The 23013-nt window shown below is 40.5% G+C and overlaps 1 protein-coding gene and 1 non-coding gene across 9 annotated transcripts in view; both read left to right on the top strand.

Moving 5' to 3' along the window:
- The window catches only part of LOC136852622 (transmembrane and ubiquitin-like domain-containing protein 1), a 120410-nt gene that overhangs the window by 75163 nt on the left and 22234 nt on the right, over nucleotides 1-23013 (top strand). The window lies entirely within an intron of this gene.
- Nucleotides 1120-1238, top strand: LOC136852656 (5S ribosomal RNA). The gene has a single exon (XR_010857213.1). It is a non-coding gene; the product is annotated as a 5S ribosomal RNA (ribosomal RNA).

The following is a 23013-nucleotide window of genomic DNA, read 5'->3' on the forward strand; positions in this document are numbered from 1 at the left end:
GACTATCTTCTCAGAAAGTTTTATTTAAAAGTTCGCCACAGTTAGGAGTTATAAACAAAACAGTAACCCTATCATAGTCAAATTACATTTTTCGTATAATGTAATGATATTGTCAGTATATCGGTGGTAATTTCCTTTTAGCTATGAAATAATAATATCTAATGCGATCTATGGCAACCTGTGGACCTAGTACGCATCAGCGAAAGACAGGAATGCCGCAGGGCAGTCAGTGGCAGTCAGTCAGTAGCAGCTCAGAGCTTGACTAAGTAAAACGTCGCGCTGCCCAACCTGAGCCATGTTTTGACACTCGCTTCATTTAGCTTCATTTAGCGAAGTTATATTACTTTGCAGGTCTATTTTTTGGCTTTTCATTATGTCATAAAAACATCAAACTGTGTAACAGCAAGCAAAACTAAAGTTATCGACATTCAAACTGCATCTCCTTCATAACGATTGCACCGATCTCAATGATACAAAAAGTAAACGAAAGCTAAATATTTACCTAACAAAGGGGCTTCCATGGGAAGCAACACGAGACCAGCACCACGAGAGAGAGTTTTTTCCCGAAGGAATGTCACTTCCAAGAGAGGTAGCAAGTGACTCCTTTCATCTCCAGACTCCTTTGCAACCAGGCTTCATTTTGCACAAGCCTGGAAAGAGTGAGGGGCAGACGTTTGGTCCCTCCTACTGTTAGAGAGAGGTTACTTGATTCCCTTCCTGTCTCCTCCTCCTTTGTTTTTTGTTTCCCAACTGCCTTCCTGTCAAACAGAAAATTGTTTGACCTGCTCGAACAGTTGTTCGAGCGGAGAGCAGTGGAACAGGTCTTGGACTCGGTGTTCCCGGGATTTTACTACAGATTGTTTCTAGTCCCAAAACTTTCAGTAGGCTGGAGACCCGTCTTGGACGTCAACAGGTCGAACAACTTGGTCCGGAAGGAAAAGTTCAAGATGGAGACCTCGCAGTCAATACTAGGAGCCCTTCATCCTGGGGATTGGATGGTATCTTTGGATCTCCAAGATACTTATCTTCACGCCCCAATTCATCCACGTCCGATGAAGTATCTCAGGTTGTCTTGGGGGACTAGACGTACCAGTTCAGGGCTCTCTGCTTTGGACTCTGCACAACGACCATACCACGTTGAAAACACTGCTTCTCGTCCGATCAGCGAAGTTAAGCAACGTTGGGTCTGGTCAGTACTTGGATGGGTGACCGCCTGGGAACACCAGATGCTGTTGGTGTCACATTTTGCTCCGAGGGTGTTTACACGTCTCATGAAAAACGCGTTGCGATGCAGTTGCACCTGTCGCACGTCAGGATCTCACTCTACTTGGACGACTGGTTGATTCGAAAGCGTCGTCGAGCGAAGGTATCTGGAGGACCTTCAGTTGACTCTGCAACTCGTGAAGTCCCTGGGACTTCTAGTCTGTGGAGAAGTCGCAGCTGATCCCCTCACTGTCCATTGTGTCTGGGAATTCAGATGTATTCAGCGGCTTTTATAGCGTCTCCGTCGCAAGAACGGCAACTTCTATGTACGAAAAAGTCTCGGCCTTCTTGGAAAAGGAAACATGCTAGGTGAAGGAAGGAATGAGTCTGCTGGGGACCATTTCCTGGCTGGAGAAGTTTGTTTTCTGGGGAGTCTGCATCTCAGGCCTCTTCAGTTCTTTTTGTTGGAGAACTGGCAAAGTAAGGAAGACTTGAAAGAGGAATTGAGAATTCTTCCTTATATAAAGAGATCTGTAGTGGTGGCTCGATCCAACGAAATTGCAGAAAGGGATCTCCCTCAAGCTTCTGAACCCCAACCTAGTGTTGTTTTTCCGGCGGGTCGTCAACAGGTTGGGGGCAACACTAGAGGGAGAGGAAGTGTTAGGAACCCGGAGAGAGGAACAGGTGTCCTGGCACATCGACTTCAAAGATTTGGCGGCTATCTTTTAGCTCTCCAATTCTTGAGGTCCAAGTTTGCAATCGTGTAGTTCTAGCAAACTCGGACAATACTACTTGTTCTCTGTTCAGCCTTGCAAGAGAGATTATTCTTTGAGCCTATGCTCGCAACATTTCGATTCTCACAAGTTTTGTTGCAGGGGTCGAAAATGTTCGAGCAGACCTGCTCTGTTGGCGCCATCAACTCCTGCCGAAGGAATGGACCCTTCATCAGGAGGTTTGCCAAGATTTTTGGAAATTTTGGGGTCGCCATCTTGTGGATATTTTCACGACCTCAAGAACAGCGAGGCTCCCTTTATAAAGCTCATCTGTACTCGACCCTGGGGCAGTTGCGATAGTTGCTCTTCCCTGGGATTGGACGGGAATAGATGTTTACGCCTTTTCCCGTTCTAAATTCTGGGAGAAGTCATACGCAAGTTCGCGGCCTCACAAGGGACGAGGATGACTCTCATCCCCACGTTTTGGCCTTGAACCACTGGTTCTCGGAGTTTCTCTTCTGGTTGGTAGACGTTCCGAGGACCCTTCCTATGAGAGCAGACCTGCTCATACAAACCCACTTCACGAGATATCTTTGAGAACCTGACTGCTTTCAGACTATCGAAACTTGGTCAGAGCGAAGGGGTTTTTCTGGCCAGGTGGCACGGGCCATCGCTAGAGCCAGAAGTTCTTCATCTAAAGGATATATCTAGCGAAGTGAGCAACCTTCAAAGGTTGGTGTAGAAAGAAGGGCTTTTCCTCTTCCTCTATCACTGTGAGCCAGGTTGGGGATTTTCTCCTTTACTTAAGAGAAAAACTCGATATAGCAGTTCCGACTATCAAGTGTTATCGGAGCATGCTTTCGATTGTATTCAGACACAGAGGATTAGATTTGTCTGACAATAAGGACCTCCACGATCTTACGAGGCCCTTTCAAGACGTCCAAGGTTCCTCAGCTAATTCCCCTGCTTGGAACTTGGACGTAGTGCTCAAGTTTTGATGTTTAGTCCTTTGAGCCTCTCCACTCTGCATCTCTTAAGGCTGTTACTCAAAACGCATTCCTCACGGCTCTGGCGACGGCAAAGAGAGTGAGCGAAGTTCGAGGCCGTCATGTGGGCTTCAAGGAACACAATGCTGTCTATTCTTTAAGCCCTAAGTTCTTGGCTAAGAATGATAGGTCTTCTAACCCTTGGCCTAGACACTTTGAAATTAAAGGTTTAGCAGACCTTATTGGACAGGAACCTGAGGGAGTTCTGTGTCCAGTTAGAGCTCTCAAGTACTACCTTAAAAGAACACAGGACACTCGTGGTCCCTCGGATATTTTATGGTGTTCTGTGAGGCAACCAGTTAAACCTATGTCGAAGAATGCACTGGCATTCTTCATTAGGGACGTCATTAAGGACGTACACTCTAGTTGTGACGACTCCAACTTCAAGTTGAGAGTTAACGCTCACGAGGTGAGGGCAGTTGCTACCTCCATGGCGTTCAAGAAAAATATGGTACTCAGTGACATTCTTAGTGCCACATTTTGGCGAAGTCAATGCGGTGTTTGCCTCACACTTTTGGCAAGATGTTTAGGTAGCATACGAAAATTGCTTTTCGCTGGGACCATACATTGCTGCTTCAGCAACCTTGGGGACAGGGGGTAACTCGATCCTATCCCCTTTTTAATTGTGTTTTTATGGTTGTTGGGTCGACTACTGGAGGCAGTCTTCCCAATCCTTTGCAAACTAACGCTTTAGGTGTTGGTTAGGTGGTTAGTAATGCTCTTTTGTCCTCTTTGTATGGTCTATGATCTAGTCACATTGTGGTCACGCCCCGTTGACAGATCATCTAGAAGTCGCCAGCTATATAGGTCACTACCTCGCTGGGGTCTCTAGTAAAGCAGAAGCAGACTAGAGTGACAGTAACCACTCAGTCAGCTACGCTATCAGATAAGGAACCAAAATAATTTTACCAATAATTGGTTTTCCTAATTCTTGGCTGTCTCTACCCCCTCCAAAGGTGGTATTCAGCTATATATATATCTGGCAGGTAAGTCTCATGAACAAAATGATATTTTAATGATAAAATAAAGTTTGTTCATACTTACCTGGCAGATATATATATTCATATTGCCCTCCCTCCTCCCCTCAGGAGTCAGTGGCTTTAGAAAATCTGAATAGAAAATGGGAATGGTTCCTGATACCTGCCTCCCAGCGGCGGGAATGGGTACTAACCACCTGCCCGGCCACTGCGTGTGCCGCGAGTTTTGAAATTCTGTTGGACTTCGGAGAATACAGCTATATATATATCTGCCAGGTAAGTATGAACAAACTTTATTTTATCATTAAAATATCATTTTTCATCTTTTATGTAGAGGGGCAGGCTTTGTTTACAAGTAAGTTAAGTGGCAAGAGATGGGTGAGTGATGGGAGTACTTGTCCACTCACCTGTCTGCATAACCTCACTTTCTTTGGCTGCCACAATGTCAGCACATCATCGCTGCTTTGTCACTTATTGCTTGACATTCTTCTCATTTTTATTATTTTGGTGCTTTTTCTGTGGAAGGTAAGATGGGAAAACCTAGTTTTATGTAAATAACTTACCCAGTAATTGCATAGCTATTAGTTTCTTTTAACCGGCAGCTTAAAATTTTGAAAATGCGGGTCACGCTAGTTTGTTTTGGTTATGGCGACGTGCCCCTTCCACTTTTGGGGGAAAGAAGAGGTACAACATAGCAAGGAGATTCAATTTGTTTCTTCCGGCTGTGGTTGAAGGACTGGTTGGCAGCAGCTTGAATTTTGAAATTTATTTTTGTAGCCTTTCAGCACAATTTAGATAGTGTTATGTGAGTTTTGATCATTGGTTTACGACTTTTTGACCATTTATTGGACTTGTCTTTGTAATTTTCCATGATGTCTGACACTAGTAGTTCTAGTATTAGGTATTGTAGCAAAGGCTGCAATACTAGACCTACTAAAGAATCCTACTACTCACACTATTTGTGTCCAGTGTAGGGGACAAACTTGTTCAGTTGACTTATGATGTGAGGAATGTAATGAATGGGATTTAAAGAAGTGGAAGACTTTAGATTCACATCTTAAGAAACTAGCTAGAGATAGGAAGAGGAAAGCTATTGCTAGGAAATCTAGTAAGGCCTTAGCTAGTCAGGATTCATCCTCTAAGTCGGATGCAATTGCACCTGTAATTTCTTCTGATCCCATTCCATCTCCTCCACCTGTGCAGTCCTCTCCTTTTCTTGGCTGTCATGTTTCCGATCCCAACACCATGGTCAGTCTGGAGTTGAAAATCGACACTCGCTTTGAATTAATTGTGCAATCGATCGCTAAATTAGCATCATCTGTGAAAGTGTTAATGGATAAAAGTGAGTCAGGGCACCCTATGGCACCCAGTGCTAGTGCAGTGGTAGTGGAGGAGGTGGCTCTTCAGCCCGCCGATTCTCCTAGGCCAATGTCCCTGACATATTCCTCAGCACCTGGGAGAAGTCAAACTGGTAGCCTAAGGGAGGTCGGTGGGGTTTGCCCCCAAGCAGTCGCCCCCTCGGTTCAGTCTGTTGTTGAATCCCAGACTGCAACAAAGGCCATTGGAAAGGCCTTCAAGTGAGTGCTCACTGTATGTCCTCCAGCTTCGAGGATTTTATTCCCAGGCGCTCACGGCACTATGCAGACAAGTCACGGCCGCTGAAAAGGCATGCTTTGGACTTCGAGATCTCTTCTCCTGTATCTTGTAAGAAGGGCAAGGATTCAGCGTGCCCCGCTTATAGCCACTGGGATAGCCTGGAGCAATTCTCTTCTGCTACATCAAACAATGATTGTAAATTGGCGCCGAAGGGCTTGGTAGCGCATAGGTGTTCTTCATTGCATGAGGGAACCCCTTCATCAGGAGTTGTGTGCCCAGCACCTTCACCTCTGCAATCAGCGCCCGAGCAGCTAGCGACTAGTGTCGAAGCGCCCAAGCTCCGGTTTTCAGGTGAGTGCCCACTGGGGCCCATTCCCCATCAAGTTTCATCATTGCCTCCCATCTCTACAGTACTCCCTGAGCGCCCGTTGGCGCCCACTCCTCTACCAACTCGTGGTGTCATCTCGGAGTGTTTCTCCTTTGGTTGACCCAATTCAGAGCAAACTAGATAACATTCTAAGTTTGCTTCAGAAAGCTCCTCCTACAGCTCAGACGACACTGGACTTATCACTTTCTCTGTTTCTGAAGAAGAAGTCGTTCCAGATCAAGATGTTCCTTCGTCGGTGTACTCTGCATTATTGAGGTTCCTGCTAGCGACCTTCCTAAGCTGCTTTTCACCAGGTACTCCCTCCTCTCCTGCTTCGACTATCTTTATGGAAGTTCCCTCTGGTTCTTCAAGGTTACCGAAACTGGTTCTCTCCTCCTCAGCAAAGAAGGCACTGAACGAAGTAGAAGGGTGGTTTTCTGAGAAGAGGGAGTGAGGTAAAGCAGTTTTTTGTTTCCCGCCTTCCAAGTTGTCTAGGTCGTATTATAGGTTTTATGCAACAGGAGAAGCGCCTTCCCTGGGAGTCTCCGCCTCCTCTCAGAGAGGCTTCTCTGGCCTTATCAACTTGGCTAGGAGATCAGCTTTCACCTTAGCTAAAATTATGTTTTCAACTTTGGAACCAGCTCACCTTCTCAAGAGTATTTTTAAGGTTTTCGAAGTGATGAGCTTCCTAGACTTGGCGGTGGGTGCACTAGCGTGCAAGATTAGAAACTGCTTCTTTTTATCTCAAGACACTTCTGCGGACCTCTTAGGAGGACTTTCCTGTATTGATGGGTGTTCGCGACAGTACACAGGAGTTAGCTGGTCTTTATGCCATTGGTGTACTTAAGAAAAGAGAGCTTTGGTGTTCTTTTACTTCAAAAGGTGTCACTCCGTCTCAGAGATCAGCCCTCCTCTTCTCCCCTTGGAGAAGATGCATCCTTTTCCTCAGGCTACAGTACGAGACATTGCCTCTGACCTGCAGAAAAAGAACACTCAGGACCTGCTCTCCCAATATGTGAGACGCCACAAGGATTCTTCGGCTCTTCCTCTCAGATCTTCGTCTCCACTACAGCATACAGCGTACTTTCATATTCCAGTTCATCTGACTTCAAGAAAGTACCTCAGGTTTGTGTTTCAGGGCAAGGTGTTCCAATTTCGGGCTCTATGCTTTGGTCTCTCGACGGCTCCTCAAGTGTTTATCGGTATTGGCTCCCCTAGTGAAATGGCTTCCTTGTATGAAGCGGCAAGGGGTCTTCTTCTCTGTTACACCAGAACATACAAGTGACAACACGCTTTATCCAGTGGAAAGTCAGTGTTCTGGCAGACAAATTGAGCTGTCAGAAACAGATCTTTCCCACAGAATGAACATTAGACCCTTTGGTTTGTCTGGGTCTGTGGAAGCTCTGGGGGAACCCATGATAGATTTGTTTGTGTCCTCCAGGAATCACCGACTTCCTCTCTTCTGCTCACCAGTGCCAGATCCCTTACATGGGTGACTGATGCAATGTTGCAGGACTGGTCGGGCAAAGATCTGTATGCCTTTCGCCCATTCAGTTTAGTGAGACAAGTCATCAACAAATTCTGGTCTCATCAAAACCTGTCCATGATTTTGATAGCCCCCTTCTGGCCAGAAAAGGAGTGGTTCCCGGATCTGCTGGAACTTCTTGCGGACTTCCCAAGACTGCTGCCACAGAAGCAACAACAAATCAGGCAACCTCACTTCTGACAGTTCCACCAAAACTTGTCTTCTCTGGCCCTAACAGGATTCAAGCTGTTAAGCGACTGCTCTGAAAGAAGGGCTTTTCAAGAGCGGCTGCAGACGCAACTGTGAAGTGCAGAAGACAGTCATCAGATAAAGTCTACCAGGTTAAGTGGTCTATCTTCAGGTCTTGGTGCAGACGAAATAACGTGTCCTCTTCTAATACCTCCGTAACAGAAATAGTGGACATTCTTCTGTTCTTACACTCAACTAAAGGACTTTCCATCTCTACCATTTAAGGTTACAGAGCAATGCTTAGCTCGGTTTTCCGCCATAGAGGAATGGACTTATCGTCTAATCAGAATTTGTCCGACCTTATTAAGTCCTTTGATTCTGCAAAACCTAGAGAAAACCCTTTGCTGTTCTGGAATCTAGGCATGATACTTTTTCTGGTCGCCTTGGCCACTGCCAAAAGATCCAGCGAAATCCATGCTTTGGACAAAAATGTCAGATTTTCTCAGGGGAATGCATTTTGCTCCTTTTCCCTAGATTTTTTAGTCCATTTCCAATCCGTGGCCTTGTTCCTTTGCAATCAAAAGTTTGTCCGAAATTGTAGGCCCAAATAAGGAAGAGAGAGTACAGTATTGTGTCCTGTGAGAGCTCTTAAGGTTTTATCTTCACAGAACAAAGATTTGTGGTCCTTCAAACGCCATATGGTGTTCTGTTAAGAATCCTTCATGGCCACTTTCAAAGAATGCCCTGGCATTCATTCTTGCTTAGAGACCTCATCTCGGAAGCTCATTCTTTGGTTGAAGATGAGGTTTTTCCAATGTGTAAAATGAAATTAGAGCTGTAGCCATTTCGTTGGCGTTCAAGCATAATTTGTCTCTCTCCTCTATATTGCAAGTGACTTTTTGGAAATGCAAGTTGGTCTTTGCAGCACATTATTTGAAGGAAATTAAAACAGTTTACGATAATTGCAGTACTTTGGGTCCATTTTTGGTGGCTGGCATGGCGTTGGGGGAAGAAGCGTAGGAAGCATTCCTTCCTTCCTTTCTTCGCCTTGATTTGAGGTTGTTGATTTTTTTAAGGGAGCCGGGGGGTACAGTGTACTGGAGTGTCCTCTAGTCCTTCATGGTTGGGCAGTGGTTTTTTAACTTTTTGTGGTATTAGGTGACGTTTATTTCACTGTCGTTTTTTCTGTACTGCGCCCTGGGCAGGGGCAACATCATTACCTTGTCAGCAATTGGAGTCATCCTTGCCACAAGGTACCCAGTGGGCGAGCCTGGGCTGTACCGCCGCGCCACTATACTATAAGGAAAGCGCCAGTAGAGGCAGTACCTTCCTGCAGCAGCTCCCTTATGAGGTAAGGAAACAACAGGTATTTTTTAATGCTAGCAATCTTTTTTCTCAAATTCATTACCATTACAAATGTTTTGGGGTAGATTTATTCATGCATCCCACCTCCTGTCAATGTGGGAATCAGCAATGTAATTACTTGGTGAGTTACTTTTATAAAAATGACGTTTTTATGACAAAATACAGTTTTTATATATAATTACCTAGTAATTATTTGATTGGAGCCCTCCTTCCTCCACTCACATGAACATTATGGCATCAACAACTTGAATCCTTTTGCTAGTTGTTCCTCTCTTACCCCGAAAGTGGGTGGGGTTAGTCACCTAGCCAAACAAAATAGCATGACCTGTGAATTTCAGAATTTAAGCTGCCTGTTAATAGAAACTATAGCAATGTAATTACTTGGTAAGTATATATAAAACTATTTTCTCATAGAAATTTTATATTTACATGTCATTGACAAATGAACTGGACTTTTACAGTGTAACTTTAATGACTGTATTTAGTATATATATGATAAAGTTTATATACCATATTGAACTTTGATAAATATCATTTTGTTAATCATTAAATTTAGTGCATTACATATTTACCAAAGGTTTCAACCAGTGATAAACAATAGCCAAACCTCTAGTTGCTTATGAAGTTTTTTGGATAGTGTAAAGATTTCATAAATTTTTATGTACTATACAAAATAAATAATATTGCTGTAATACATCTTCAATAAGTCTTGCACTCACACAGATTTGAATAAAATATTTATACAATTTTTAATGTGGAGGCACTAAAATACATTACAAAATAGTAGCCACTTGTTCAGTAGAGAATCAGCTTGTGTATGTACAGTGTACTGCACAGTATGGTTTTTATTTTGTGTACATTACTGTGCAGTGTATTCTGTCTTGTTATAAGTACAGTATATATATAGTACTGTACAGTTTAATGACAAAGTCGGAAAAAAAGGTTATGAAATTACAGTTTTACATTTGTAGAGTTTTTAATCACCTCAACAAATTTCCAATATCCATAAGGGATTGGATGTATTATATTGCATATAATTAAAGGAATATTGTATGTTGCTCAGAGAAACTGCCTGTACAGTATACTGTATGTAAAAACCAAATGAATCCCTCCTTTATGAGAAGCAAAATGCTGCCTCTATGATTGTGCAAGAAGGTACAGGGTAAATTCATGAATTGTTTATGTAAATATAACAAATTTGGTTATACCTGTAGTTTGATTGAATGCAGTTTGTTCCCACACAATATATAAACCATCAGTCTTTACATAAGGAATGTGCTGCAACACAGCTGGAAACAGCTGTTTAACTTATAAACAAGATGGTTAGGTAGTTACCACTGTCCGACTGGCGGCAGTCCCACCCACCCAGATGGTAAGCATTCATTTGCTTTCGGCCACTGTGCAATAAGGAGCTGTGTACCTACTCTCTGCCCTGCTTGCTGTTTCACTTTATTTTTCCCCAGTGGGGTCTTTCTGTGTTCATGATTTATTGCTTTGATTGTTTGTGTGTTTGATATAATAGTGTCGTGTAAACCCATGAATCATCCAAGCCTGAGCGGAAGAGCAGTGCCCAGCATTTATGCCCAGGCACTGCTTCTAGGCCATTCACCCATTACCGTTCCCCTCTTGATGTTGACCCTCATACCCTCTGCACTAGTTGCAGAGGGCATGACTGTAACCAAGACTCTATGTGTAATGAGTGTTGTCTCTGGTCTCCTGCAGTTCCTTGTTGGACGAGTTGGTAGAGTTCTCAGCTAGCACTCTGCTAGGCCAGAGTTCAAGTCTCTGACTGGCCAATGAAGAATTAGAGGAATTTGTTTCTGGTGATAGAAATTCATTTCTTGGTATAATGTGGTTTTGGATTCCACAATAAGCTGTAGGTCCCGTTGCCAGGTAACCAATTGGTTCTTACCCATGTAAAATAAGTCTAATCCTTTGGGCCAGCCCTAGGAGAGCTGTTAACCCTTAAATGCCGAGCCTCTATTTACAAAAGTGTCTGCCGTATGCCGGCTGGGTTTGAGAGTTAGCGCCGAAGCGGAAAGAAAGTTTTTTTCAAAAAATCACAGCACGCTTAGTTTTTAAGATTAAGAGTTCATTTTTGGCTCCTTTTTTTCTCATTGCCTGAAGTTTAGTTTGCAACCATCAGAAATGAAAAAAATATCATTATCACATATAAATATTGGAATATATGACAGCGCAAAAAAAAAAATTTCATATAATTGTATACATATCGCGCTGTGAGCAAAATGGTTAAAGCTAATGAGTTTTTTTTTGTATTGTACACTAAATTGCGATGATTTTGGTATATAACAAATTGTAAAACAATCAAAGCAACACAGAGAAAATATTATCACAAAATGATGCATGAATTCGTAATGCGTGGACATAAAAAAATGTTTTTCAAAAATTCACCATAAATTGAAATATTGTGCTAGAGACTTCTCGTTTGTTGCAAAATGAAGGTAAATGATTGAATATTACTAGAATGTAAGAGTTTTATCTTACAATGGCATTTTTCGACCATTTCGGTTGAGTCAAAGTTGACCGAAGGTTGAAATTTTGGCAGTTATCGTGATTTATATGAAAATATTTCAAAACTGATAAAAGCTATAACCATGAGTTATTTTTTGTTGTATTCTACATGAAATTGTGCACATTTCCATATATAAAACTTTATGTAACGGCTAATATAAAACGGGGCAAAAATTATGACAAAAGTGACTAAAGAAATTCTGAGATTTTCAGCAGAGTTAGCGTGTGTGGAGGTAAGGAAAAAGTTTTTTTCAAAAATTCACCATAAATCGAAATATTGTGCTAGAGACTTCTCGTTTGTTGCAAAATGAAGGTAAATGATTGAATATTACTAGAATGTAAGAGTTTTAGCTTACAATTGCATTTTTTTACCATTTCGGTAGAGTCAAATATGACTGAAGGTTGAAATTTTGGCACTTACCGTGATTTATATGAAAATATTTCAAAACTGATAAAAGCTACAACCATGAGTTATTTTTTATTGTATTCTAAATGAAATTGCGCACATTTTCATATATAAAACTTTATGTAACAGCTAATAGAAAACTGTGCAAAAATTACGACAAAAGTGACTAAAGAATTTCTGAGATTTTCAGCAGAGTTAGCGCATGTGGATGTAAGGAAAAAGTTTTTTCAAAACTTCACCATAAATCGAAATATTGTGCTAGAGACTTCTCGTTTGTTGCAAAATGAAGGTAAGTGATTGCATATTACTAGAATGTAAGAGTTTTAGCTTACAATTGCATTTTTCAACCATTTCGGTCGAGTCAAAGTTGACCGAAGGTTGAAAATTTGGCACTTATCGTGATTTATATGAAAATATGTCAAAATTGATAAAAGCTACAACCATGAGTTATTTTTTGTTGTATTCTACATGAAATTGCACACATTTTCATATATAAAACTTTATGTAACAGCTAATAGAAAACTGTGCAAAAATTACGACAATGTGACTAAAGAATTTCTGAGATTGTAAGAGCCTGATGCCGTCTCTTCCAAACACGTGTGTGTTCGTGTGTTTGTCGTCCATCGGAGTGGCGAGACGTTTGGCGTCTTCACAGACAGAAACATACATACAGTTTGATACAGAAGATTCGTTGGAACATTACGAGTACATGATTAGAATGCTTGCATGGCAATGCAAGTAGTGGTGATTGTACATACATCAAGACAACAGTGGTTAGGGAGAAACAGACGGGAATATTGTATGGTTGAAATCGCGTTCCTTTAGAGAAAGAAAACGAGATGCTCTTGTTGTCTTGTCCACTCCGATGGACGACGAACACACACGTGTTTGGAAGAGACGGTGTCAGGCTCTTACAAGATTTTCAGCAGAGTTAGCGCGGACGTAAGGCAAAAGTTTTTTTCAAAAATTCACCATAAATCGAAATATTGTGCTAGAGACTTCTCGTTTGTTGCAAATGAAGGTAAATGATTGAATATTACTAGAATGTAAGAGTTTTAGCTTACAATTGCATTTTTCGACCATTTCGGTCGAGTCAAAGTTGACTGAAGGTTGAAATTTTGGCACTTATCGTGATTTATATGAAAATATGTCAAAATTGATAAAAGCTACAGCCATGAGTTATTTTTTGCACAGTTTCCTATTAGCTGTTACATAAAGTTTTATATATGAAAATGTGCTCAAATTCATGTAGAATACAACAAAAAATAACTCATGGTTGTAGCTTTTATCAGTTTTGAAATATTTTCATATAAATCACGATAAGTGCCAAAATTTAAACCTACGGTCAACTTTGACTCGACTGAAATGGTCGAAAAATGCAATTGTAAACTAAAACGCTTACATTCTAGTAATATTCAATCATTTATCTTCATTTTGCAGCAAACGGGAAGTCTCTAGCACAATATTTCGATTTATGGTGAATTTTTGAAAAAACGTTTTCCTTACGTCCGCGCGCAGTAACTCAGCTGAAAATCTCAGAATTTCTTTAGTCACCTTGTCGTAATTTTCGCACTGTTTTCTATTAGGCGTTACATAAAGTGTTATACATAAAAATGTGCGCAATTTCATGTAGAATACAACAAAAAATAACTCATGGTTGTAGCTTTTATCAGGTTTGAAATATTTTCATATAAATCACGATGTGCCAAAATTTAAACCTACGGTCAACTTTGACTCTACCGAAATGGTAAAAAAATGCAATTGTAAGCTAAAACTCTTACATTCTAGTAACATTCAATCATTTACCTTCATTTTGCAACAAACGGGAAGTCTCTAGCACAATACAGTTATCCCTCGCCATATCGCAGTTCACTCATCATGGTCTCACTGCATCGCGGATTTTTAAATTTTATATATCTAAATTTGTACCGTGGATTTTTCGCTATATCGCTGGATTTTGCGGTATTTATTATTTATATTTTTTGTGGTAAAATAAGCATTTTCTAGCATAAAATTTTATTTTCATGACTAAATACATTTTTTGATGAAAAAAAAGATTTACTAATTTTTAAATATTAATATTAATGTAAACAGCATAAAATATATAGAATGCTAAATTAAAATCCCACAAAATCATAAAACAGCTTACCAATGTATGTACATCAACACCCCAGTTTTTTCTCTCTCTCTCTCTCTCAGGATGCATATCTTTTAATGAAAAAAAACAGCAAAATTTCAATAAAACTTTATTTCACTTACAGAATAAACTATATTGATCTATTATTATTGCAATATAAGTATAAAAAACCATTGTCCCGACATCTGTAACTGTTTTTACTGTAGGTGCATGATGCCATATTTTTTCTTTCTCTGATTTACTGAACTGTGGTTCAGTACAAGTTTAGTAGTTGAATCTATGATTATCACACATAACCGTACACAAGAGAATATCTTATCACTGTTGATGTTTCATCTTTAATCACTGTAAAAATAATTAAAACCCGAATTTCATACGTAAGCAACCCAAGGATACTGTATACTCTCTCATCCCCAGCTTGTCAAGTCAAGACACAGTCTCGTCCCAAGCTACTGTGCATCAAGACTTAGTCTCGTCCCAAGCTACTGTGCTGATCATATGTACAGTATGTAGTAAACACCAGTTCTCTCTCTCTCTCTCTCTCTCTCTCTCTCTCTCTCTCTCTCTCTCTCTCTCTCTCTCTCAGTGAAACATGAATTACTGTATCATAAACTTTTATGTTCAAAATTAAAAATAATTTCATTAATAAATTTGTTTCTTTTAGCAACTAAAAAATTATTTTCCTAATTCTTTCGGTAGTAGTGAGCAGCTTCAGTCAGCTGATTCTCAGAACGTAATTATTACAAATATGGGACGATCTTTTTTTGTATGCATATTACGGTGATAACAGATCAAAATAGTAATACAGTGTTTAAGTGCATAGGAAGTGTTTATAACAGTGTGGGAAAGGCTAATAACAGTGCGGGAAAGGTTTATAAGAGTGTGGTGAGGGTTTATAAAGCCTTAAAATATATGTATACAGTAAATAATAAAATAAATACAAGGTCGCTACTTCATGGATTTTCGCCTATCACGGGAGGATTCTAGAACCTAAACCCCACGATAGACGAGGGATGACTGTATTTCGATTTATGGTGAATTTTTGAAGAAAAATTTTTCCTTACCTCCTTGCACGGTAACTCGGCTGAAAATCTCAGAATTTCTTTAGTCACCTTGTCGTAATTTTCGCACCGTTTTCTATTAGGCGTTATACATGAAAATGTGTGCAATTTCATGTAGAATACAACAAAAAATAACTCATGATTGTAGCTTTTATCAGTTTTGAAATATTTTCATATAAATCACGGTAAATAGAAAAAATTTGACCTTCGGTCAACTTTAACTCGACCGAAATGGTCGAAAACTGCAATTGTAAGCTAAAACACTTACAGTCTAGTAATATTCAAACAATTACCTTCATTTTGCAACAAACAGGAAGTCTCTAGCACAATATTTCGATTTATGGTGAATTTTTGAAAAAAACTTTTTTTTTACGTCCGCACATTACGAATTCATGCATCATTTTGTGATAATATTTTCTCTGTGTTGCTTTGATCGTTTTACAATTTGTTATATACCAAAATCATCGCAATTTAGTGTACAATACAACGAAAAAAATAACTCATTAGCTTTAACTGTTTTGCTCACAGCACGATTTGTATACAATTATATATGAAATTTTTTTTTCATGCTGTCATATATTCGAATATATATATATATATATATATGATAATGATATTTTTTTCATTTCTGATGGTTGCACACTAAACTTCAGGCAATGACAAAAAAAGGAGCCAAAAATGAACTCTTAATCTTAAAAACTAAGCGTGCTGTGATTTTTTGAAAAAAAAAATTTTTCCACTTCGGCGCTAACTTCCGAACCACGCCGGCATACAGCAGACACTTTAGTAAATAGAGGCTCGGCGTTTAAGGGTTAACTGATTTGTGGCAAACAGAAAGATAAAAAAGCCATTCCTGAGCCTTTTGAATTAAGGGATGGGTATGATTAAACTTCTTTAGGGCTTCTAAAACACTCATTGAGTCACTATATATTACTTCTTCTTCTTCGTTTTAACGTGCTTTTTTCCCATTTTCTATGTGGGGTAAGCCGCGATGCCTTCTTCTGAAGGACTTTGATTTGGCGTTGGGGTAGGCCGTAGCCTCGATCGGCTGCCCTGCCTGACATCGCTTAGACCCGGTAACGATGTGTGTGCGTGTATCGTGCCAATCCCAGCTCCCTTTCTCCCAAGCAGCGAGGAGAACTGGGCGGGTAGGTCGACAGTTCGAGACGTGTGAGGTGTCTGTTATGTTTTTAGAAGATGTTGGAGTTGCTTTGTTTATGTGTGTATTAGTCTGTAACACCCATTTGCTTTTCAGCAAACCTATCCGTTGATTACATACGTAATCCTGGGGCGTCTACACGGATAGCAAAGTGTCTGCCTTCACTGACCAGTCGGCTGCGGATTTGAACCCGCGCCACGGACCTCTACGAAGTCCTTGGCTACTGCTCTACCGACTGAGCCACCGAGGCTCTAGTCACTATATATTACTGTGGATTTAAATTTCTTATCAGATGCAAGATTTAAAGCATCAACTATGGCTGTTGCTTCAGCGGTGAATATGGATGAGGAGTCTGGTAACTTTTTTTTATACGATTCCCCCTCACACACCACTGCACATCCTACTCCATCTTCTGATTTTGATCTGTCAGTATAGATTTTCCTGTCATTTATGTACCTCTCATCATGCTCCAAAACCTTGTTTCTGATTTCTTCTTTCGGACGACCTTTCTTCTCCATCTCTTTAATGCAGACATCTATTGGTGGAATAAACCATTTAGGGATGGATGGCAGGATGTTTAACTTTAGGATCTTTTGCATTTTTATACTTTTATCCTCCAGTTCACCCAGCTGTCTGATTTGAAATGGTATTGAAGACCCAGATCCAAAGAGCCTTGAGTCACACTGTTTTAAGATCTCAAAAGATGGATTCTCCTTTGAGCTTTTCAGCCGCATGGTGTATCTCAGACCTAGCTCATGCCTCCATAAGTCCAGTGGTATTTAATGGGAGTCTACATAAATACTTTCAATGGGTGAAGTTCTAAAAGCACCAGTGCAAATCCTTAGCCCCATATTATGCACAACGTCCAATTCCTTAAGTTTAGTCTTAGAAGCAGATGAGTATACTTGGCAGCCATGATCTAACTTTGATAAAGATACTGTATTATAAAGCCCTAACAACGATTTCCTATCAGCACCCCAATTAAAACTAGATAGTACTTTTAAAATATTTAGTGATCTCTTCACTTTCACTTTTAACTGGTCAATGTGATTACTCTTAAGTGAGCTTTTCATCAAAGACCATTCCTGAAAATGTAACTTCAGTAGAGTAAGGTAAAATAATTCCATTTAAGGTAAGAGTTAGAATGGTTTCCTTAGTTTGGCTCCTGCAGAACCGAACAGCGACAGTTTTTGATTTGGAGAATTGAAATCCTTGCTCATCAGCCCACTTGCTTACTTTATCGATGGCTCTTTGCATGAACTTGCTAGTAGATACTGCATCATATCCTGTGCAGTACAGAGCCAAATCATCTGCAAATAAAGAGCCTTTTGCTGGTGATGATATCTTTTCTAATACTTCATTAATGGCAACAGCAAAGAGGGTGACACTAAGGGCACTACCTTGAGGAACTCCCTCTTCTTGTAAGAAAGGTCGCGATACATGATTCCCAACCCTTATCTTTATATATCCTTCTGATAAAAACAAATTTATAAATCTGATAATTTTTCCTTTAATGCCCATCTTATACAACTTTTTTATAATACCAAAATTCCATGTGGTGTTATATGCCTTTTCCAAATCAAAGAAAACTCCTATTGTTTGGTTCTGTCTAGCAAAACCTTGTATTTGGTTTGAGAGCCTGAAGAAGGGTTCTAAATTAGATCTCGTTTTCCTAAAGCCAAACTGGAATGGAGAAAGCAATTTATTTGTTTCTAAGTGCCATACGAGTCTGGTGTTAATCACCTTTCCCATCAGCTTACAAACACAACTGGTGAGAGCTATTGGTCTGTAGCTGCTAGGTAAAGAAGGATTCTTGCTTGGTTTCTTCATAGGGAGGATTAATGATAATTTCCAGCTCTTAGGAATAATACCAGTTTCCCAGATTTTATTTATTATATCTAAAAGAAATTTCTGTGACTTTTCTGGGAGATGTGTCAGCATTTCATATAGTATTTTATCTTTGCCAGGGGCTGATGGATTGGTATTCTGCAAGGCATCTTTGAGTTCCTGCAGTGTAAATTTTGCATATATGGTTCAAAATTATTTTCACTTAAATCTAATGTCTTGGAATTCTGGAGAACAGTTCTCACTACTCGATATTCTTGAGAAATGTTCTCTTAATTTTTCTGCGACCCTCCTTGGTTGGGTGATTAGGTCACCATTTATCCTAAGGGTAGGCAGAGATTCAGGGAGAAACTTGCCATTTAGTTTTTTAATTTTCTTCCAAATCATTTTGGATGGCGTTTTTGAGCTAATGCCTTTTTTAAAATATTTTGTTTGGCCACAGCATGTTGGTAGATAGCTTTGGCTTGTGCTTTTCTACTCCTCTTATACTTTTTATAGAATTTTCTAATGTTCTATCTCATACTACTGCAGGTTTTGTTCCACCAAGGAACTGGTGGTCTAGACGGCTTTCGTTTCATTGTTGGAATGGAGGAAATTGCACTGTTGATGGTACTGTAGTGTCACTAAAATAATTATATGCCTCTGAGATGGACGGAAGTGATTTTACATTCTTCTCCATGAGAGCAGACTCGCTAAGTTTCTTCCAGTGTGCTTCACCTACCTTCCATTTGGGAGGTGCTTCAGATGGCTGACTCTTAACTGATTTTATATGAATTGGGAATTGGTCTCTCCCATTTGGATATTCACTTACTGACCATTCATAATCAATGTAAAAATACTAGATGAGCAAATGCTCTGATTGATAGCTGAGTAGGTATTGGAGTAGACATGTTAAGTCATGGCTCCACTATTAAGTATAGTGATATTATGACCATCCATAATACTCTCCAACATCCTACCCTTTGTATCTGCCGTGTTCCCACCCCAAATGGGGTTGTGAGCATTAAAATCTCCAAGGAGGGGGAAAGGAGCAGGAAGCTGATTGACCAGTAAATGAATATCATTGTAAGTGAAATCCAAATCAGGAGGAAGACAGATGGAGCAGACTGTAATCTGCTTGTCTAAAGTGAAAGTTACTGCTACAGCTTGGAGGTGAGTGTTAATTGATAGCAAGGAGTGTTGCAATGATTTATGCACAATAATTGCTGCACCTCCCTTAGCTCTATCTCTGATTGGTGGTGGAGAATTACATACAGGCAGTCCCCAGCTTACGACGTTCCGAGGTTACGACGCTTTTCAAATATGTTCATCAGAAATTATTTCCCAGCTTACAACGCATGTTCTGGGGGTACGATGCGTCATACGCCTATCTGACGGGAGAGATATGGCTCCAAAACAGCAGAATAATAAAAATTTGGAGGCTTTTTTTAATGAAAAACTCAATAAAAATGCAGTTTACATCATTTTCAATACACCCAAAGCATTAAAAGTAAGGTTTTCTTAGGATTTTTGACGATTTTCGACGATTTTTTTGGTTTACAACGATTTTCGGTTTACGACGCAGTGTAAAAACGGAACCCTTGTCATAAACCGGGGACTGCCTATATTTTGTAATTTAACCCAGGATTATATTGTGTGCTTCCAAGCTTAGTTTCCTGGAGACATACAATACCTGGGCTATGATCATGGAGCAATACCTTCAGCTCTTCATGTTGAGCCCTAAGTTCTCAACAGTTCCATTGTAGTATTGACATGAAAACTATTTTTTGGGCTTGGTGGAAGGCCCTTGGATGGAGCCTTCTCATTTACTCTCTTTTGTTTATGAGTATTGTCAAGAGATGATATGGAAAGGACTGGTCTTGACAGGTTTGGTTTATTATCTGTTGATTTACTGATGTCATTTTATTTCCCTTTCTTGTCAGTTTGTTTAAATTCAGGCTGGGGTTCTTGCATCGAGCCTAGTACTTTGTACCTATTACTAAGTGATGCATGTTTAATTGGATATGAGGGAGGAGTGGATGAGGGGAACATCTCCTCTTTTGGTGCTTTTGCTCCTCATTCTCCATTAAATCAGGCAGAGACTCTGCCTGAGACAATTCCAAGGTGGTTGGGTTAAGTTTCATCTTATCCTCCTTGGAGGCTTGTACGCTAGCCTCAACAGGCTGAGCACCTGACCAAGATGGCTGGGCCACTACCACAGGGGTCGATGCACCTGCTACATTAGAGGGTGCTGCCACTGCACCCCTAGTGGTAGATAGGGGTTGTGGCTTAAGAACTTGAGCATAGCTGCTAGGTTGTTGTCCTAATTGTCTTTTTGCAAAACCAGTACTTAAATGCTCTTCATTGGCTTTATTTAGTGCAGACAGTTCCAATTTGTAAATTTCACAATTTTTGTTATTGGATTTATGTTCCAGTTGACAGTTAACTCGTCTTGCTTTTCTGTTACATTCATCATCCTGATGGACACTAGAGTAATTTATACAAATTTTATACAAACTTAAAACAATGATAACACTGCATTGGTCTTTGCTGGAAAGGACATACTCGTACCCTTTCATTTTTAAATATGACATGAGAAGGTACTTCAGAGTCTAGAAAGGTTAAAATGATCATGTTGGCAAAAGCTGCCTTTTTCACTCTCCAAACTGAACTGGGGCTCATTTCTAGAATATCTCCTTCTGTCATGTTGTATAGGTCTTCATCAAATAGTACTCTCCCATAGCTAAAGCCTAAGTGGGGCTTGATCTTCGTAATCATTTCATCATTTTTAATGTCCAGCAAGGTCAGCATATATGCTTGAGTTGTGGATTTGACATGAATAAGAACAGTGCTTCCCAAAACAAGAAATATCACCGCTCTTTATCCCTCCCACCTTTTTTCTGAAGAAACCTACAAAATTTATAGTAGTTATAATTTTCCTCGGCTGAAGCTACCAGCCACATAGGAGGTTTAGGAGTCCTTACATCTGCATTCTGCTTTCTCTCTGGTTTATCCTGAGCCCACTTAGATGGCACATAAATGTCCATGTCTTTGGGGACTTTGTCTGGTAAGGCTCCTCTTACTGTATCTTGACCTATTTGTATGGCACTTATCATACTATGAGCCTTTAGAGCCTGATCATGGCTACTAAAGGTAACCCAAGCTTCCCATTTAGATTCAGTATCAATAAAGTTCATCCTGATTTCTACAACAGTTCCAAATGATTTCAAAGCCGTCGAGATCATTTCATAATCACAGCTGACTGGTAAGTCTTCGATATGGAGCATTCTCAAATTTTTCACACAAACCTGGCTGTGTTGAGGATTTAATTTTGGGTTGAAGATTTCTTAGAGAAGTCTGTGTCCTTGCTTGAAGTTGTCATCAATGAAGCATGGCTAGAGGGTCCATGGAAGGGGAAGTCAGGATGGGGATCAGGAGATTTGTTATTTCCTGTACTGCTATTTGTCAATTTATTTTTCGAGAGGTTATCAACATTTGGAGAACTTTTAATCTCCAAGGTTGGTACAGAGGTTGTCATCTGTGCCAGAATAGCACCATCATAGGGCCCAGGGGTACTCAAATCCTTATAACAACTAGACATAAAGGTTAGAGAGATAAAAAAATAAAATAAATCTGAAAACCTTAAAAAGATATCATCAAGCCTTTCATGGGTTTTATTCTTCCACTAATGGCACAGGTGAGAACCAACTCCCAAATGTCTACCCGCTTACCCTACCCCAAAGGGGATGGCGCAACATGATTAGAGTGGCCCAAGCGTAAGTCAAACCCACTTGCTAGGACTGAGAGTATTACAAGCATACAATCATCCCCACCCTAATCATGTTTTGGACAAACCAGATGGAATGCCGAGAGTCCTGTCCCCAGAACCAAACCCCCCTGGGAATCCATGGTCCGGCTCTAAATTAGTCCAATTAAATATATCACCATTTATGAGACTCTTGGACTCAAACCTGGGAACAAATTCCTGGGGTTCAAGATCTCCTTCACCACATCAAGGTGGTCCCACATCGAGAGGGTTCACTGAGAGAAGCTTCTCTCCATCTCAGCTGTAAAGGGCTGTAGTGCCGCCTTGGGCCTAGTCCTACATCTGAAGGGCATGGACGTTTCCTCCTCGCTGGAGGTTTCCTTGCTGATGAAAAGCTTCGAAAGGTCTTGCCCTCCCAGGGAGCTCAGGCCCCCTGCGTGGGATTTGACTCTGGTTCTTAGGAGCCTGACTCATGCAGCATTCGAGCCTTTATGAGAGTTGTCAATCAGGGATCTGACCTTCAAGACTATTTTCTTTCTTGCCCTGGCATCGGCAAAGAGAGTAGGTGAATTTCGTGGACTTTCCTCCAGTGTTAAACACTCAAGGTGATGGGGATCATTTACACTCTATTTTGTCCCGAATTTTGTAGTGAATACTCAAAATCCGTTGGTTTCTGACACCAGATTCGAGTCCCTTATGATCCCCTCCCTAGAGGACTGTTGGTAATAATCCAGACAAGATGCTACTCTGTCCTGTTAGAGTGCTGTGGTACTATCTTCAGAGGACTCGACATCTCTGGCTTGAGTGTCGACGACTCTTTGTTAGTACTGGCTTGACCAAGAAAGGTATATAAGAACACTGTCTCTTTCTGGCTTCATGAAACAATCAAATGGGCGTATTCTGCATCTGGTGAGGACACCACTACATTATGAGTGATATCTCACAAAGTCAGGGTCATTTGTCCATCCGTCGCATTCAGGAAGAATCTGTCAGTTCCTCAGGTACTGAAGGCGGGAGTGTGGTCATGCCATACCACCTTCACATCCTTTTACCTTTAGGACATTGCCCACAAGTCCTTGGACACTTTTTCCTTGGGGTCCTGTGGTGGCTGCTCAACAAGTTGCGTACTTACCAGGCTTCTCTAAGA

This window comes from Macrobrachium rosenbergii, chromosome 25 (assembly GCF_040412425.1).
Source record: "Macrobrachium rosenbergii isolate ZJJX-2024 chromosome 25, ASM4041242v1, whole genome shotgun sequence".
Classification (NCBI taxonomy): Eukaryota; Metazoa; Arthropoda; class Malacostraca; order Decapoda; family Palaemonidae; genus Macrobrachium; species Macrobrachium rosenbergii.